The following is a 14,408-nucleotide window of genomic DNA, read 5'->3' as shown; positions in this document are numbered from 1 at the left end:
CGGCAACAAAAACGAGTTTCATTTTTGTCAGTGTTTTCTTTTGGAAGGTTTCGGATATTTGCTGGCAACCAAAAAGGCTGCAGGACTGAGGGCTTGTTGCTGTTTGTCCCTGGAAAGCTGCAGTGCTCTCTGCTGAAGAGCGAGTTTTAATGAATTTTTAGCTCCAATTTTTCATTTCCCACCACTCAAAACTGGAAAAGAAATCCCCCAAACTCCGGGCTGCCTGCGTTTCAGCGGAGGCTTGGTACTCAGCCTCGCTCGAGCGGAGCGGGGACTCATCCTGCAGCCAGCTCCGCCGTGCCAGGGGAAAGAAAAATGATGCAAAAAAAAAGAAAAAAAAAAAAAAAAAAGTTTTGCAGAAAACTTCTCAGCAGGGTCCAAAGCGGGGAGGTGTTTGTCCCCTCCCTCGAGGTGAGGCATCATTTTTGAAGCCTCGATGCTGGGCGTTCGGGGGAATTTCCAAAGCGTGACCAGCAGTGACTGCGCTGGGGGAATCAGTGGGGCCGGGGGGGCCCGGTGCCCCCCAGGGATGGCCGATGTGCTGTGGGGGGGAGTGGGGTGTCTCAGCCCCTTGTCCCCATGGGCTGGGGGTGGTGGCAGCCTTGGGGGCGCTGAGCTGGGGGTCCCAAGCACTGTCCCTGCAAGCAGCAGGGGTGTTGGGGGTGCTCAGCCCCAAGGGGGGCTGTGCCAGTGGGGGGCGGGGGGGGCGGGATGGGGCACAGCGGGGTGAAATATCACGGGGTGGGGGACAGGGGAGCACCCTGGGGTGGCGGTGGCACAGGGTGGGGTGACACCTGTGGGGAGGGATGGGGGGACAGGGCGGGCGGAGGGGCAGGACGGGGAATGAGGGGTGGGGGAGCGCGGTTGGGGGGCACCTTTGGGGCAGATGGGGGTGGGGGCGACACCCCAGGGATGCGGGTGGGACACAGCACGGGGACACCCGTGGCGCGACGCGCCGGGTGGGTGGCAGCGCGGTGACACCCCGCAGGCGTGGATGGGACACGAGGGACACTGGGTGGGGGGGGACACCCGCGGGGGTCCGGGGGTACACGGACACGGGTGGGGGGGAGACAAGGGGACACCACACTCACGTTGGGGACCCCCGTGGGGGCGGGCAGCGCTCGGTGCCCACCGGCGGCGTCGAACCCCGGGGTGCTGGTGGGTGGGTGAGGTGGGTGAGGTGGGTGAGGTGGGTGGGTATTTTTTTTTTTTTTTTTGGGGGGGGGGGGGGGTCTCCGGGCGGCGCGCGCGCGGGGCGGCGGGGGGCGCGCGCGTCTCGGCGCGGCGCGGGGCGGTCCGGTCCGGTCCGGGTTTTGCCGGCAGCCGCGGGCAGCGGCCGCGGCAGCGCCGTGCAGCGCGTTTCGGGGGCTGTGCACTCCCAGAGCGAGCGGCGATGTGGAGGTGGGTGTGCGGCGGCGGCGAGGCACCGTGCCCGCCTCGGCTCCCCTCTCGTGCCCCCCCCCCCGCCCCCCCACCCCCCTCCTTCCCTCCTTTTTCCTCCCTTTCCTTCCCTCTCGGCACCACCGGGCAGGTGCTGAGCCCCCCCCCCCCCCCCCTCTCCAGCCCCGGGCGGCGCGCCCCGGTGTATGCCCCCCCCCCCCCTCACCCCGTCCCTTTTCCCTTTTTTCCCTTCTTTTCCCTTTTTTTTTCCCCTTTTTCCCTTTCCTTTCCCCGTTGCTGCCCGGAGCAGCGGCTCCGTGCGCCCCAGCCGCGGCTCTCCCCGCGCCCAGCTCCCGGTAGGTGCCGGCCCCCCCCCCACCTCCCCGAGGTGAGGAGACGGGGAGGAGGAGGAGGAGGAGGAAGGAGGAGGAAGGAGGGGGGGGGTGCAGCAGCCCCGACGGGCGGCGGCGGCGGCGGAGTTGGGGGAAAAAGTCTCGGGAAAAAAGTTTGGCGGGGGGCGGCGGGGCCGGGGGGCGGCGCGGCTGCTGCGCCTCTCCCCGCACGGCTCCGCAGCGCTCGGTGCCGCGGTGGGGCGCGGGGCTGGCCGCCTGCCCGCACCGGGGGAGGGGGGGGGGGGGCCGCCGGTGGCTGCGGCCGCTGCTGCTCGAGCGGCGCCCGGGCGGCCCCGCCGCCCTCCCCGGGCTTCCCCGGCGGCCGCTTCGTAACGAGCAAAGTTTGTGCCGGCTCGGCCGAGCCTCTCTCTGCCTGTTTTTCCCCCCCCCCCTTAATCACACACACCCCTCCCCGGCCCGCCCGGGATGCGCTACCGGGCGGCGCTGCCCCGGTGCCGGCTGGCGGCGAGGCCGCCGGAGACGGGGCCGGGGGTGGGAGCGGGGGCGGAGGACGAGGAAGAGGAGGAGGAGGAGGAAGAAGAAACCGGAGGAAGGAGGGAGGGAAAGAGGAGGAGGAGGAGGAGGAGGGAGATGGGGGGGGGGGAGCCCTCCCCGCCGCCCCAAGCATCGCCTCCGCGGCGTGCCCGGCGCGGCCGCCGGTGGTTTCCCGGGTGACAATGGTGGCGGCGGCGGGGCCGGCCGGGGGCGGCGGGGGCGGCGGGCAGCGGGGGGGCGCCCGCTAGCGCCGAGCCGGCTCGGGGCCGCGGCGCCGTCCGCCCGCACCGGGCGCTGGGCACCGAGCGGGGCGCCGGGACCGGGAGCCGGCGGCGGCGGCGGTGGCGGTGGCGGTGCTCGGGGTCCCCCCGCGGCGGGGGTGGAGGTCCGGGGGTGGGGGACACCGGGAGAAGGAGAGGAGAGGGAAGGGTGAGGGGGGGGAGGCGGCGGAGCCTCCGCGCTCGGCTCCCGGTCCGCCGGGGGCTCGGTGCCGCCTGGGCGGCGGGGGCAGCTCCCGGCGGCCGTGGGAGCGGTGCCGCGCGGTGCGGCGGAGCCGTGTGTAACAAGTAACCGAAGTTTTTTTTTTATTATTATTATTTTATTATTTTTTTTTCTTCTTCTTCCCCTCGCAAAGTAAAAAAAAAAAAAATTTTTTTTCTTCTTTTTTTTTTTTTTCCCACTTCGCTGCCGGATCTGTAATATGCAATTCATAAAGCTCCGCTCCCCCTGCGTTTGATGTGAGGGCACTGAACATACACTAAGAATAAAAGATTAAATGGAAGCAGACGAATCGCAGTGTACAATGTGTAATATATCTAATACGCATCCAGAGCGGGTGCTGCCAGCTGTAAAGCGATAGTGGATTTTGTGAATGATGACTGAATGTTGTGATTATTGTACGAAACTCCGCTGAGTCGGAGCCAGGCAGGCCCCACGGGTGAACTGCTGCTTTTTTTTTTTTTTCTCCCCTTTTATTTTGATTATTACTATTTTTTTTTTCTTATCCTCGCAGCGAGGTTGCATCCAGCCCGTCGGAGACGTCCTTCTTATTGCGGGGCCCTTGTTTGGTTTGGGTCATTTCGTTCTTTGCTCAGATGATTGATCGGGAGAAGAGGGCAGGGAGTGGAGGGCTGGGGGGGGGGGTTGTTGAGCAGCCCCTCCCGCCCGGCGTCCCGCACATAAACAAAGCTGCGCACACATCCTGCGATAAGGGATCACATGTGTGCCGCGCCGCGCCGGGCCTGACCCTGGCCTGCCAACCTTTACTCCCGGGTCAGCTCCCTCGCAGCCGACGAGGGGCTCACGTGCCCAGGCGGCCCCAAGCAGGCGGGGGGCTGCGGTCCCGTGCCTGCCCCCCCCAACCCCTTAGGGGTGCCGTCCATCCGTCCGTCCGGCTGTGGATACCTGGGGCCGTGTCCTCCCCGGCCCTGCGTGGCGGAAGTTTTGCTTCTCGGGAAGCGGGCCCTGCTGTGTCAGCAGCCCCTTTGTGGCGGCTTTGTCCGCTCCTCCGGCCCCAACGCGTCGCGGCCGCCAGCCCCGGCTGCACCTGGGCCTTGCTCATGCGGCTGCCGGCCTGCCCCGGGGGTGTTGCGGGTCCTTGGCACAGCACCTCATGGCTGGGGGTGCCGGGAGCAGCCACCAGCAGCGTCCCCAGCGCCGTCCCCTTGGGCCCCAGTGGTGCCCAAGGGGGTCTCGGGGCCTTTCCTGCCAGTCCCGGCCGCGCTCGCTGCCATCGCTTGTCGGCACGGAGCAGGGGGCAGCGGGGCAGGCCGAGGTGCTCGCCCCCTTGGGGTGCTGGTCAGCGGGAGGGCAGGGCTGGCTCTCCTCACCGGGCTGGGTTGGCAGGCGTGGGAGCCCTTCCCCATCCGCTCCTCCGTCTGTGGGAACCCTCTTCTTAAAAATTTCCTCCCTGAGCAACTTGCCACATACACCCCGCACCCCCGAGGAAAGGCAAAATCACGGTGTAAAGCCCCAAACTGGGTGGCCAAGAGCTCCTGCCCACAGTGCTGGGTTCAAGCGTGTCGTGGCACTGTGTGGCACGAGCCTGGGCCATGAGCAGCTGCCACCACGTCCCCTGCCAGCCGTGCCCCACGCCGGGCTGGGCAGCCCCACGGGCGCGCTGGGGACACGGGGGCTGGCGCTGGCGCTGGGTGGCGCGGGGAGGGCCGGCAGCTGCCGTGCCCTGACCTCGGGGCGGGCGTCGGGGGGGGGGACGCGCCGGCGGGTGACAACAAAAGCAAAGTAACAAAGGGCCTGCCGGCCGCGCGCACAACTTCGTCCCGGCCTCCTGGCCTCCCGCGGCGGGTGCTGGAGCCTCGCAGGGCTGTCCGGGCAGAGCGGGGCAGCGCTTGGGGGGCTTCTCCTCGTGGCATGAGGGGGTCGGGGGGGCTCTGTCCCAGCTGGTTGGTGCTGGCAGGGTGTTCGTGGCTTGACGCCGTGGCTCGGTGAGGGCCGTGGGGCTGCGTCGTGGGCGCCTCGCCAGTGGGGTTACACTGCCTCAGTGGGGAAAAAATGCAGGAGGTGTCCGAGGCATTGAGCCGAGTCGTCCTTGATGTGGATTTTGTGGCAGGGTGAGTGTGGTGCTGCCGTGGGCATCCCGTTGTGCTTGCCCAGCTGGGGGGCTCGGGTCCCCGCTGCTCCCCAAGGTGTGAAGTGGGTCAGCGGAGGAGGGGTTTGTGGGCGCCGTGCTCCGAAATTCAGCCTCCCTAACAAAGGAGGGGAGAAGCAGCGGGGCCGAAGGGGTGCGGGTGTGGTGTGAGGGGCAGGGCCATGCCCGGTGCCCACCTGGCCCCGAGGCTGCGTTTGGGGCCCGCCGGGGCTGTGGGCAGGTGCGGGCAGCGCAGGTGCCGCTCGCTGTTGTCCTGGGCCACGGGGACGTTGCACAACTTCCGTCAGCCTGCCCTCCCCAGACGTGTCCGCTCGCCCTCCCTCCCACCCCAGCTCCTGTTTCGGGGGCAGGAGGGAGAGGGTTGTGCAAGGGGCTGGATCCGGGGTTGCCGCTCCTTGCAGCCACCGTGTGCTGCCCTCGTGGCTCCTGCTCGTGGGCAGCCCTGGGCTCCTTGCTGCTCACCGGTGCGGGCTGCCCCGTCCTGGCTGCCTGCCTGCCATCCCGCGCGGAGCAGCCGCGGCTGGGTGGGTGCTGCTGGGGCCGGATCCGGCCCTGTTTGTCCCAATCCTGCGCCCCCCTCCGTGGAGACACCCCCAGGGAGCTTCTCAGCAGGGCTGCTCCAGCCCCGTCTCCCACTGCTGCTGCTCCTCTCTTGCCCCGGTGGCACGTTTGTTTTCCTAAACCCTGGGTGTAGGAACAACCTCTTGATTAAGTGTATTAATAGTTAAACTTTCAGCTCATAGCTTAAACTCACCAGACCACGAAAAGCCTCCGTCCTTTACTCATGCTCTGTTGCTCAACTAAAATATTGCACTCAAAGGTTTTTTTTTTTTTTTTTTTTTTCTTTTCCCCTGACTCAACTTTGTCTCCTGGGAACGTGGGGGCCATTCAGGGGCTCCTCAACGCCCTGGCCAGGGGTGGTCCCAGCTGCCCCCCGTGTCCCGTGCTGTTTGCTGCACCAGGTGCAGGGCTCTGCCCCGAGCGCTTGCCATGTGCGCCCTTGGCCGTGGGAGGTGGCCTGGTGTCACCCCGGGCTGGAGCTGTTCTCCTGGGGACGTGTGTCCGGCTGTGCCCTGCACGGAGGGCAGAGCACGCCGGGTGTGGGTTGGCACAGGTTGGGCTGTGTTGGGTGGGGAAGGGGGTGAAGGGGAGGCTGTGTGGCAGCAGGGGCACAAGGGGAGAGGTCAGGCGTGTGCCCTGGGAGAGCTGCAGAGGGGGTCAGGCAGCTGGACGGGGTGACCCAGCCCCAAATATGTGTGTTTCACCCTGGCCAATGAGCCTCAGGTGTCTGAAGATGGAGTTGGAGTTCATGTCCATCAGCATCTGCGGTGTGGATGTGGCGCAGAGCAGGCCCTCGCTCTGCCCCATGCTCCCTCCTTTTGGGATGCCACAGAGCTGGGGATGTGCCGCGGTGCTGCGGTTTGGGGTGGTTTCCTCCTGCCTCCTCTCTCCTGGTGGCTTGGAAGCAGGTGGAGGGCACCACACGGTCTGGGATGACACTCGTTGCCGTGCACGGGTGGCAGCCTGTTATTATAGGAATAAAAGGATTTTTAAGGTCACGGGTTTTTCAACAGGCAGGATAAAGGCGGGAGAATCCCTGTGTTTTGTAGGAGTGCTGGGCTCGAATGCTGTTGTCTGCTGGCCACGCTCAGTGGCCACACTCGGTGTGTGCGGGCCCCCAGCCGGCTCTGCCACCCTGGCTGCTGCTGGGTCACTCCCAGCCCGGTGTGCCACGGACCAGCAGCCGACATGACCCCGCAGGCTCCTGCTACTGGTGTCCCTGGCATGCTTCTGCCCACTGGCGTGGGCTGATGTGACTCCCTCGAGGAGCTCAGCCATCTGCTTGGTGGCCTCTCCTGTCCCGCTCCCCCAGCGAGGTGTCACCAGCCCCATCCTCTATGCAGAACCAGCCCTGGGGGCACCCACTCCATCACGGAATGGGAAAGGGATGTGGGTAATGGCCCTGCTGGATCCACCTTACAAGGCTTGGCTTGCAGTCCATGCTCCTGCCTTGGGATCTGAGGATCTGTCTCTCTCTCCTCTTGCTCAAATGGTTTTGCTTGTACCAGAGGATCTTTCACAGCCTAACTTGGGCATCCGTTGTGCCGGCAGGACGCAGACCTTCACAGAGTGATGCCTGTGGAGAGCTGGCCCAGCCATGGGACAGTTTGTGTTGGCCTTGTCCCTACAGCTGATGGCAAAGAAAGGAGATGCCATCTCCTGACTTCCCAGGCGGGATGTGCTTGGTGCCCTGTCTCGGAGAGGTGAGAGTTGGGGAAGGGCTTGGCTTGTTGGCTCTCTCCATCGTCAAAAGCACGACACAGGTCTTCAACGGGAGCCTGGTGTGGGTGATAACCATGCCCTGCGCTGTGTCGTAAACTTGGTCTTTCACTTCGGGGTTGCCAGATCAGGTTCCTTCCGAGGGCCTGACAGCCACCTGTAGGGCACCGGGTCCTGTGGGTACCAGGAGGGGCTCCAGGAGCGGCTCCTCGCCTGCTCTGCAGCCAGGTTGGAGCCAAGGCCCAGGAGAAAGCTCTGTCCTGGCTCTGCCCTGTGCTGCTCTCGGGGTGGTTTTGGGGCTCAGGGCACAAGGGGCAGTCGTGGCCGCTGGGCAGAGTGGGGCCCATAAGACCCATCCGATGCTGGTGTGAGTTTGCTCGGCACTGTCTGTGTTCTGGGCACGGATCAGGCCTGAGCAAGGTGTGGATTTGTGCCTCAGGAGCACGAGGCTGGGGATGCTGGCCTCCAGCTTCCTTTGCCTCTGCTGCCTTTGGTCATCTCTTGATTTCCTGGCGTCTGCCTGCAGCGTGAGGGCAGCCCTGGTCTCGCCCAGCACCAGGACGTGATGGATGTCTCATTTTTGCCTTTGCAGTCCCGCCTTGAGTTCTTGTCTCCACTCCAGCTCTTTGTAGGGATGTCTGGGCAATATCCATCTCCCACAGTCTTCCTTTCGAGAGTCCGTCTGCGCCCAAATGAGCAACACAGCTCCATCCATTCTGACCCCAGGTGGTCTCTTGGCATCCTGTGGGCCTCGGGGTCATTAATTCTCACTTGTTTTTTTGCCGGGACCTGCTCTTGTGGCTTTTGTGCCTCTTTCTCTTCCTCAGAACTCCATGAGAAAAGCTGTTTGCAGTCCAGAGCCCGGAGCCTGTCACTTGAGCATCTCAAAGGCCATGGCTCTGGATGATCCTGAACATCAGCTCTCGTTTCCACCGCCCACGGGGGCCGAGTGTCCCTCAGGCTGTCCCCGTGCTCTCCAGGCTCCTCATCCCTCAGCCCACTTGCTGGTCGGAGGCAGGCTCTGGAGCTGGATGGCGGCTACCGAGGGGCTCGAGACCCTCTGACAGCGGTGCAAAGCGTGGGGCAGGCCCATGGGAGCCCCCCACAGCAGTGCAGGGCTCTCTCTTTCTGCTCTGCTGGAGATTTGAGTCCACGGCGAGGGCGAGTGCCAGAGCTGTGCCCTCAGGTGTCGCGTGGGGGTTGCGTGTGGCCTTGTCTCCTCTACAGCTTCAGCAGCTGCCCAGCAGGCAGAGCCCTTGCCTGTGCCACCCCTTTGCCCCCGTACACCTCGTCCTCCTTGGGCTGCGCCGCTCTGTGCCGCCTGCCAGCTGGGACCTGGCACGGTGCTGTCCCCCCCCCGCCACTCTGTGCCACCAGCGCTGTCACCCCTGCTGCTGGCCCCGCTGCACCTCCCGTCCCCGTGTCCCCGTGCCGTGCCTGGCTCCCCCGTGCAGCTGCCGGAGACTTTTCCCCCAGTTTCTGTAACCCCTGCGAGCGAGCGGCCGAGGATCGCTGACTCCGGGGAGCGCTCGTCTTGCCCTCTGCTTTACCTTCTTCATCTCCCTAATCTGATGACCGGAGGTATGCGAAGCATTTCAAATATGGCCTCGTTCGCTGGCTCCGGACAGAGCACGCAAGAGGCGTTTCTTCACACTCCTATTCCAGCCTGCTCTGCCGCTCCTGTTCCCTCCTCCCCTGGGCATCCCGCTGCGGCGTGCCCGTGCCGTGGGGCACGCCGTGGGGCCCGGCGGGGCTGGTGGCCGTGGGGCCCATCGCGTGCGCCTGGCTCGGGGTGGGGGGGGGCCGCCAGACCCCTGCGTGCTTTACAGGTCGGATTTGGGGTGTGCCGGAGGCTGTGGGCAGAGGCACGCCGGCACCCGGCTCTCCGCGAGCATCCTTTGCAGCGTGGGCGTGCGGTGAGCGCGTACCGACCGTGGGGACCAGGACGTCCCCGCTGCCCACAGCCCTGGCACGCGCCCAGGTCCCCTGCAGCGCTCCGGCGCGGTGGAAGGACCGGGAAGGACGCTGTGGGTTGAGCAGGGCTCAAACCAGGGAGGTGTCTGGGGGATGGGGGCTCTGAGCAGCACTGTGGCAGCCTCAGGTGGGGCCGGGGCCCGTCCTCCACCCACCTAATTGGGTCGATGAGGCCACGGAGCAGAGACACAGCTCAGGGTGGGAGGTTTGGGTGTGCTTGGGTGCTGCTGCTGGCCTGGTACCACTTGGCATGGGCTGGCACGGAGCTGTGGGGTGAGGGACGGGGGTGCTGGCCATGGGGGGAGCACCCGGCCCGGGGAGTCCACCGGGTGCCCCCGAGAGCCCCGAGAGGAGGCTGTGACCCCTGAGAAGTTGGTGTGGGTCCTGCACCTCCCAGCCCTGCGAGGAGCCATGGGTGCACGGCTGAATCGAGGCGCCCCTGCTCACCTCGGTGGCTCCCATCAGATTGGTTTGGGTGCGTGCAGGGCGCTTGCCCCTTTCTGAAAGTGTTGATTAAATCACTGCTCGGCCAGAAAGAGGATGCAGGGAGGACGCTTTTCCTCCCACAGGCAGGGGAAGTGACCCGGGAGGTGGGGGGCAGAAGGGGGACAAGGGCAGCTGGGGCACGGGGGCCCTGCAGAAAGCGTCTCCACTGGGGTTTTGCAATCTGTCCGGGCTCTGCCTTGCTGTGGGAGGGGGAGAGGTGCTGGGGAGGGGGCTGTGTGTCACGGGGAGGTCCTGAGGGCCTGGGAGGGGGGTGCGGGGAGGTCAGCTGTGCCGAGCTGTGCTGTGCCAAGCTGTGCCGAGCCGAGCCGAGCCGCGGGAGGAGGCAGTGGGAGTCTGTCAGCGGCTCCCAGCTCAGCTGAAGTTGCTATTTAAAGCTGGGGCAGGAAAATAAATGCAGAAGATGAGAAGGGGGAGGTTTGGGGAAGGGCCCTGCGTCCCTCTCTGCCTGTGGGAGTGCCGGGGCGCGGGCGGGCTCCGGCCGACCCCAACCTCCCCGCGCCCCACGGCCCTTGGGGACAGCTGCTGGAGCCTCGTCCCCGAGGGGTAGGGGCTGGTGTGACACTGTGGGGGGAGGTCTGGGAGCAGCGCGAGGCGTTGGTGCCGTAATGCATCAGGACAGCTCGCAAATTCCAGCAAGGTGCTGTCTGCGGCCGAGCGTGCGCTGCCTCGCGTCCGAGAGGGCCACGCTGCCACAACAAGTTAGGTCACGGGGAAGGGGGGAGGACACCCTGCTGCCTGCCCTGTGCTGCCGATCCCAAAGGGCTCCAGGAGCCGGTGCCTGCAGTGCCCTGGGCTTGGAGCCCCCCAACACCTTGTCCCTGAGCTCAGCTCCTGTCCCCGTGGCCGGGTAACATCTGTCTGCCGCCGACGGCTCCGCTCCCCTCCGGCGCTGCTGAGCTTCCCGGCGCGGAGCTCCCCATCTCGGGGCGTGCTGGTCCCCGGCAGGACTGCGCTAGCTCGCTGCCAGACTGACACCGTTTGGCTCGGGAGAAGCTGTGTGTTCGCACATGGGCGCTTCCAAAGCGAGCAGCTGGGTATGTGTGCGGAGGAGGAAGGAAGGAAAGGGGGAAAGCCAGCCGTCAGGGCGTTTCTATTGATGAGTTTGTTTTATCACGTAGGTGTCGAAATACTTTGCAAAGAGAGCAACTGAGCAATGTTTGGGCCTGGCCTTTAGCAGAGGCGTGCCGGGAGGGGAGGGAAGGGGCCGGGGCTGGGCTGCGGCGTGGCCCAGGGGCAGCACGGAGCAGGGCACGAGGCCGTGGGGGGAAGGAGCCGGCTGAGGAGCAGAGCATGGTGCTGGGCAGGGCGCTCCCGGGGGTCCCAGGGACCCCGCCTCGAAACCCTTGATCCCCCAAGGGCTGAGGGGAGGGCTGTAGGTTTTCCTTCCATCCATCGGGGGTGTCCAGATCGGCCTCGTGCCGCTCGGCTTCTCCCCTTGCCAGCGTCGGGTTTTGTTTCCTTAAATAAAGAGCCCTTAAAAAACGCTCATTAGCCGTCTTAATGGGAAAACCGGAGTCACCTTGAATGCAAAAGCAGTGGCGCGGTCGCTCCCTGCGCCGGGCTGCGGGTGCTGGACGCCGGCTCCCTCCCCGGTGCCTGGCCCTGCAGGCAGCAGCAACACCTCCCCGAGGCGCCCAGCCCCTGCGAGGACAGGACGGGGCCTTTTTATTTGCAAAGGCGTCAGGGGATTAGTGGGAGGATTAGTAAATATGACCCCAGGTAAAGATTAAGACAAAAAAAAAAAAAAGGTGTTTTTTTTCCCCCCCCGTGCTGATGCAGCGTGAAGATTAAAATGGGATGGAGTCGCGCGGTTGGTGTAGTGGTGAAGGGGGGATTTTGGCAGGAGGGACGGCGGGGGCAGGTGACTGGGGGTGCTGGTGGCAGCACCAAGCTCCCCCCTGGGGTCTGGGGGTGCTGGGTGTGAGCTGGGAGGGGGTCTGGGCTCCCACGGGATGGAGGAGCAGGGGCCACGGGGAGCGTTTTCGGCTCTCGTGCCCTCACCTGCACCCGCGCCGAGTGGCCCAGTAATTGCAAGCAGCCGAACGCTGGCAATACCTGACACTGCTGCGAGGCTGCGGCTCCGGCAGCTAATGTGAAAGGACGTTCGCTCGACAGGGAAGGCTCGAAAACACTCAGAGCATCTGGGGAGGCAGGAGCAAATCAGCTCCCCCAGCCCACAGCCCTCCCCTGCCCGCGCAGGAGCACTCTCTGCTGCCCGTCGGGCACTCTCCTCTGTCCCTGGCATCCCGCAGATGGGCCTGGGGCTCCCTGCCGAGCGATGAGCTCTGGGGATTAGCTGGGGACTTGGGATTTCGGCTGCACGCTGAATTGGTTGGGCAGATGAGGCTCCTCTTTGGCCGGGCCCCGGGGTGGCCGGGGAGAGGCTGCTGGGCTCCGCAGCCCGCCTCAGCGCCGTGCTCCTGATTTATGCCAGCGCCTGCAGGAGCTGATTGGGAGCGGGAGGTGCTTGGTTGCACTCAGCTCCAGGCCTTAAATTTTGTCACTGCTCGTGTCTCAGGCGGCGCACGGTGGGAGTGGGACCGGCTGCCCTGGGTTGGAGCCCACCCCCGATCCCGCTGGTGCCCGAGGGGGAGATGCTCGGAAAGGGGGGCGAGGGAGGTCCTGCTGTGCGCAGAGGGGGACAGGACCCTGCCGGGTGCCTTTTGGGAGGACGCTGGAGCAGCCCTGGGGGTGTGGATGGGTCCTCTGGTGCGGGATGGGAAGTGGCGAGGGCTCTGAGCTGTGCCCAGAGCAACAAGAGGGTCCAGATGGTGTCTCTGCTGCATCCTCCTCCTCCTCCTCCTCCTCCTTTCTCCTCCCATCGGACGTTTGCGTTTCTGGCTCAGGGCTGTCTGCCTGCTGGGGGGAAATCCTCCCCTGGATTTGGGACCCTCTCGGCAGTTTTTAGAAAGCACAAGGGTGGATCTGCTGCTGCCAGCTCAGGACTGGGATGGAGCTGGGACCTCCTGCCCCCTCCTCCAAGCATCTGGTGGGCCAACACGCCCGGCCGTGCTGCTGGCGAGCCCTTTCCGTGCAAGGGCAGGGTGGGGTGAATGTGGCAGCCCCCGTGCTCCGGTCTCCTCCTGTTTCTGCTGGCATTGTGCTGCTTTCCTGCCCCCTCTGTTCTCTCCGTCCCCGATGTGTCACCGAAACTGGAAGCCTCAAAGCTGGGGTCCCTGAGGTCGCACACGGCCGTGTCCCAGCCCCTCCTGCCCCCGTTTCTGGGTGCATTTGCAGGTGCCCACCCCTGGTGCTAATGCATGGGAGGTGCATGGCGGGGGGCACCAGCCCCTTTGATCTGTGCTGCTGCTGTTGGGGGGTGGGATATGGGGTTCCCTTTTCTGGGGGTGAGGCTCTTCCCTGCCCAGAGCCTTTTCCCTGCCAGCCAGGGGCGGAACAGGCGTTGCTGCAGCAAGTGGAAAGTTGGAGGGGTGAAGCACGGCCATTTCCCCTCTGAGCCACCTCTCGTGGCGGTGTTTTTGGGCTGTTTTCTGCAGGGACCCTGCGGGCTGGCACCAGGGACCCAGCTTGCCAAGGTGGGTGGTGTTACGGACGAGCCCTGTGTGTTCCCCAGCCCCGTGGCAGAGGAGGGCACGCACCCGCTTTTTGGTCTGTGGGTCAACTTTCATCCTGCTGGTCAAGGCCATCCTAGGGACCCATCTGTCACCCTGCTTCTCACGACAGCTCGTGGGAGCGGAGCAGCTGAACTCTCCCTGCTGGCCTCGAGGGAGACGAGAGGACAAGGGCAGGATTTTTTTTCCCTGGTGCCAGGGCTGTGCTGTGCCATCCCTACAGCAGCACCGGCTCGGTTGGGGTGCCCAAAGCATCCGGGTGCCGTGCTGTGTCCTCGACGTGGGGCTTGCCCGGGCTGTGTCCCTGCGGGACGCGGCGAGGACGGGGAGCAGAGGGGCACTGGGAGATGCTGGAACAAACCCCGGGGCCGTTCTGCTCCGCCTGCATGGGGATCTCACGTCCTGTGCCTGGGTGGCGTGGGTCTGCTGTGATGTGAGGGAATCAAGCACCCTGCTCCCCAGCAGAGGTGGAAGGGTCCCTGGGTCGGAGCAGGAGCTGCGATGCCTTCCAGGGGCTCAGGTCCCAGCCTTGCCAAGTCCCGTGCTGCAGGACCAGGTGCTGCTGTTCCCCTCCCGGGCTGCCTTTGTGCTGCACCCAGTGCCAAGCTGGCTGCGGCCCCGTGCCGAGCGCTGCGCTGTGCCGGGGAGCGTCCCAGCACCTGGAGGACACCCAGGGCTTGCTGGGCCCTTGTCCCCACGTTGCTCCACCAGCAGATGTGGCCTCGGAGATGGCTCTGAGCACCGATCCCTGTCCCTCCGTCCTGAGCTTCCCAGTGCACGGGTGCCCCCGAGGGAGGAGTAGCTCCAGGGTCACAGCCTGTCCCTGCCCTGCATCGTGCTGGGGCTGTGGCTCCTCGTGGATGGAGCGTGGGCAGGATGAGGCCAACGTTTCTGCTGGGTGCAGTGGAGCCCCGGCGTGCTTCCTGCCACAGCAATTGGGGGCTGGGGGGGCTGCGTGCGGGGCTCAGCACAGCCTCAGTACTCCCCCAGGGGGGCCTGGCTTTGCTTAGGTTTGGGAAGAAATCCCCCCAAGGGCAGGAGGAGAAAGAGGCTTCGATTTTTGTCAGCAAAAATGTTCGCCCGTGAGAAAGACAGTGCTGTGGTCTAAATTAAGTTTAATGATTTTAACAAATGTCCGTGACCCCTCAAGCCCCCCAGCCACCATCGGGCGAGCTTTGGCCCGGGGTGTGCGAGGGCAGC

At 65.2% G+C, this 14,408-nt stretch overlaps 1 protein-coding gene across 4 annotated transcripts in view; it reads left to right on the top strand.

Annotated features, from left to right (window-relative positions):
- The first annotated feature begins 1,299 nt into the window (after positions 1–1,299).
- The window catches only part of CXXC5 (CXXC finger protein 5), a 34,613-nt gene continuing 21,504 nt past the window's right edge, over positions 1,300–14,408 (top strand). For 2 of the 4 annotated variants that reach the window (XR_014697980.1, XM_084535871.1), the window contains exon 1: positions 1,300–1,401. The gene's annotated coding sequence lies outside the window, so the exon portion shown is untranslated. Of the gene's footprint in view, positions 1,402–1,600; positions 1,737–8,712; positions 8,737–14,408 lie in introns of those variants that run through there. The other 2 variants (XM_084535872.1, XM_084535874.1) reach the window with 2 other exon arrangements.

Source organism: Aythya ferina, assembly GCF_964211825.1.
Source record: "Aythya ferina genome assembly, chromosome: 14".
Taxonomy (NCBI): Eukaryota; Metazoa; Chordata; class Aves; order Anseriformes; family Anatidae; genus Aythya; species Aythya ferina.
Note: the sequence above shows the minus strand (reverse complement) of the source record. Positions and strands in the feature narration are given on the sequence as shown.